The 5,000-nt window shown below is 31.5% G+C and overlaps 1 protein-coding gene across 2 annotated transcripts in view; it reads left to right on the top strand.

Moving 5' to 3' along the window:
- Positions 1-5,000, top strand: part of LOC136845169 (A disintegrin and metalloproteinase with thrombospondin motifs adt-1-like) — a 96,520-nt gene that overhangs the window by 33,884 nt on the left and 57,636 nt on the right. The gene's annotated exons all lie outside the window — the stretch shown is intronic.

Genomic DNA, 5,000 nt, shown 5'->3' with positions numbered 1-5,000 from the left:
TTATGGAAATGAAGTGTGAATGCTGACAGGAAAGGAATGAATGAAAAGGAAGCTGTAGAGGGGTAATAGTTTATAAGGTGCATTTGGTCAAGGAGGTATTGAAAGGGTGAGAAATGTGAGGATACAGGAGAGTGGTAAAAGGATTAGTACATGTATTGCTTTGGCAAAACCTTCAGAATGTGTTACATTATTATTATTATTATTATTATTATTATTATTATTATTATTATTATTCCAGTCAGGCCCCTGAGTCCAAAACTATAAACAGCCGATGGGTTGACCAGTTTAAAACTGAAAACGGAATAAAATAAATATGCTAAAAACCGATAAAAAAACATAAGTAGAGTGAGAGAGAAGAAAAGAAATAGGAAAAATATGCGAAAAGGGGCCATTTATCTCTCTAACAACGCATCATAGGGGATGCATAGATATGCCATTGTTACGCATATGGGGGAGGTATGGTGAAAGCTGTTAGGAGTAGGGTGATGGATTAACCCTGCACTTCTGGTTTCCTATTTTATGCGTTTTTGTCTTTCCTGGGCTGTTAGCTATGGTGCTAAAGCTCTCTTTTAAAGCGAGTGTATATATATATATATATATATATATATATATATATATATATATATATATATATATATATATATATATATATATAAATTTCTGACTCACATCAGGATCGAACCCAGGTCTTTCAGTTGAAAGGCAAGGGCGCTGCCCACTAGGCCATACAAGTCATAAAAGAAGTTTGAACCTTTATGACTTGTATGGCCTAGTGGGCAGCGCCTTGCCTTTTCAATTGAAAGACCTGGGTCTGATCTCTGATGTGAGTCAGAAATTGATTTCTGTTCCACACGTGATTGTGTGTTGATTATATATATATATATATATATATATATATATATATATATATATATATATATATATATATATATATATATATATATTATATATATATGTAATATATATGTGTATATATATATATATATATATATATATATATATATATATATATATATATATATATATATATATATATATTATATATATATGTAATATATATGTGTGTATGTATGATATATATATATATATAATTATATATATAATATATATGTGTGTGTATGATATATATATATATATATATATATATATATATATATATATATATATATATATATATATATATATATATATATACTGGTTAAGAAGGAATAGATTAATGAAAATTATAAGGCTATATATGTGTACGTATGTGTGTGGAGAGAGAGAGAGAGAGAGAGAGAGAGAGAGAGAGAGAGAGAGAGAGAGAGAGAGAGAGAGAGAGAAGTTTCTGTGCAAGCTGTTTCAGTGAGTGAACCGGATGAAAGAAAATAAAACACTTTCAAGTTAAACCATGTAAGGAAAATCTATGAATATTTATGGGAGTGAAATGACAGTGGGGAAAAAAATGTAAATAGTAATGATGAAGTCATGACTCATCTCCTGTCCGAAAGGTGACGAGGAAATGAATGAGACCAGAAGAGGGAACGCGGAAATGAGTATCGGGAAGTGAGTGATGAAACCTGAATTAGGGACATGAGAGAACAGGAAAATTAAAAAAAAAAAAAAAAAAAAAAATGTTTACAGCCGTGAGATAACAAAGTCTTTTTTTCCTCACTTTCTTTTTGGGCTTTGCTTTTACCAAATACATTTTAGTTTATTTGTTTCCTGTTATTTTTTTTTTTGTTTTAGCGGCGCCATTGATCTTCGATGAAGAATTAGAGCGGAAACAGGAATCAAAGGATTACTGAATCATTTTTGGGCCAGAGAGCCAGGGACAGATACCTTTGAGTAAAATAAATAGAAAAAAGCCGGTTAGAATAAGATAAAAAAAAATTAGAAAACTTTATTATGAATCACAACTTTGGAAATTGAATTGTTTTCTGGGTCATACAGGAAACTGATAGCTTTACAGATTTAGTTCAGACACTCAAATATGTTGATGCAGTTTTAATGGGTGTTACGAAAAAAGAATTTATTGTTTTGAATTACCACAGCGGAGACATAGCTTTGTACAGTCTGCTGTCCTTACTCTGATGTAATATAATGTAATAGGATGCATTGTAGTGCGGTGCGTTATTGCTATGCGAAACTGCTTAAAATGACGCACAGGGCTGATAAAACCCTGTGATTCCAACAGCCTTATTTATAAACAAAGTCGAGAAGAAAGTAAGAATAAGGTTTTGTTATACCACAAATCATAATTAAATCGAAATGTAATGTGTAATAATCTCTTCCCGGTATTTAGGGTTGCAGTTTTTTAACACTGCAAAATGATGATGTAAGCACAAAACCCAGTGAGAGAGACATATGTACTGAAAAGGAATTAATGGACTTTATTCAGTAAAAAGTCATAACATCCAGACCTTACTTGTTTAGTGAAACGGATATATAAAGTAATACTGGTTAAGATAAACATTCTCAAAACTGATATGATAATTCATCTGCAATTAACTAATGCACAAGTCTTCCACAGCTGTGGATCCCTTTCACCAAAGGACACAACAGCAGCTCCGTTTAAGGTGAATCTAGGCTAAAACCATCAAATAATAATTTAAAGATATGTAAGGGAATAAAAGGAGGCCAAAAATTTAATGGCGTCGAGCTGGCCTCGGCCCAAATCGCTGAGGCCTGAAGGCCCGGGAGGATTACAAGGCCGGAGCCGGGTGAACCCGACCTCAAGACCAGTCTCCGGAATGATCTTCATCAATAAAACACATACACACACACACACACATATGTGTGTGTGTATTATGTATGTATGTATATGTTTATATTTATTATCACACATATATTCATTTATTTACACTATTATTACAAACGACGAAATAGTGTTTGTATTACATTATTTGGGATGTACTCATATTTGAGGATATATATATATATATATATATATATATATATATATATATATATATATATATATATATATATATATATATATATATATATATATATATATATATAATCTTTCCTCAAAGATGAGTACATCCCAGATAATGTCATACAAGCATCATCTCATCGTTTGTGACATTAGTGTAAATAAATAAATCTGAGGAGATATACAGTATAAATATATATATATATATATATATATATATATATATATATATATATATATATATATATATATATGTGTACTTATATATATATATTATATATACATACATATATATATTTTATATATATATATATATATATATATATATATATATATATATATATATATATATATATATATATATATATATATATATATATATATATATATATATATATATATGTGTGTGTGTACTTATATATATATTATATATACATACATATATATATTTTATATATATATATAATATATATATATATATATATATATATATATATATATATATATATATATGTATGTATGTATGTATGTATGTATGTATGTATGTATGTATGTATGTATGTGTAACTGAATCACGAAAATATGGAGCGTGATGAATATATATAAATAAAGGAAGAATCCACGAAGGAAAGAGAAACAATGGAGTGTAAAGGACTACAAGTCGAAAGGCCTTGCAGCACTCCATTGTTTCTCTTTCCTTCGTGGATTTTGTCTTTATATATATATATATTTTTTTTTCTCGAATCCATTAATTTATACCAGTACTACAGGCGACTAAATGATGCTTGTTTCATATCATCTGGGATGTACTCACACTTAGTATGATGTAAGTAGGGCAAACCGTGCGTGGTTGATAACCCTCAGCCCACATATGACTATAAATCATTATGCAAGGCCAAAGAGAATAGTACGGTATCTGTACCTGAACACTTATGACCGTACTTTATAATCATACCTACTTGGAGTAGTCTCTTTTACCATGCTGTATAATTATTCATTTATGTATACTTGCGTTTCTGAGATGTTCTTTAGCCACAAGACGTGATTTAGGATTTCTTTGAGTGAAATATAAGCCACTCCTGGATAGATGCCGGAGGTTTCCTAACAGATGGAATATGAATAACAGTGATTCTATGATAGAATTTTATTCAGTAGGTTATTATTGTTTCCATTCTCAAGGCAATGAGGAGATTCCCTTTTTAGGATGATAAACGTGGGCTTCCAATACAAGACTTAGTTGCTAAAGGTGTTTGGTGCAGTATATATTAACAATGTTCTTAGCAGTTGACGTGAAAGCTTTTGACAACTGTGCTTTTCCCCGTAGGGGGCTAGTGTCGTCAGTGGACCTCATGAGGTGTACTGTAGGCGTTACTGAAGGTTGTTTCAGCGGCCCTTCGGCCCCTAGTTGCGACCCCTTTCATTCCTTTTACTGTACCTCCATTCATGTTATCTTTCTTCCATCTCGCTATCCACCCCTCTCTTAACAAATATTTCATAGTGCAACTGCGAGGTTTTCCTCCCGTTACACCTTTCAGACCTACGTACTCTCAATTTCCGTTCCAGCGCTGAATGACCTCATAGGTCCCAGTGCTTGGCCTTTGGCCTAAATTCTATATTCAGTTCAGTCGTGTTGAGCGAACTCCACTTTTATACAGTCATAATTTAACCATTTTTATCTTAAACTGACACATGTTTCAAACGAAAGAACCAATTTTAACCAGAACTGAATCCTTGAGTCATAAAATGATCTCGGATATTTTTTGACGTACAGTATGTAACCGCCTCGGTTTGAACCAGGACTTAATCATTTAGCCGTAAAATTCTCTCAAACCTTTATTGCCGAATGAACCCACCAATTTTAACCACAACTCAACCATTGAGGATGTCGAGCAATTGGAACTTGGAAAGTTCAAGCGAAGATGCAACGCATTTCTGTCCCAATACTGTTCTCCTCGCGTTTTAATACGTTTTCATCTGTTTATTAGTTTATTAATTTATTTAGATTTTTTAGATTTAATAAGTGAGATCTCTTCTTTCTGTATTTCAATTTACCTCCTCTTACTTCTTCCTAATGAACACCTTA

Source organism: Macrobrachium rosenbergii, chromosome 13, assembly GCF_040412425.1.
Source record: "Macrobrachium rosenbergii isolate ZJJX-2024 chromosome 13, ASM4041242v1, whole genome shotgun sequence".
Taxonomy (NCBI): domain Eukaryota; kingdom Metazoa; phylum Arthropoda; class Malacostraca; order Decapoda; family Palaemonidae; genus Macrobrachium; species Macrobrachium rosenbergii.
This window is presented reverse-complemented; position numbering and strand designations above follow the sequence as displayed.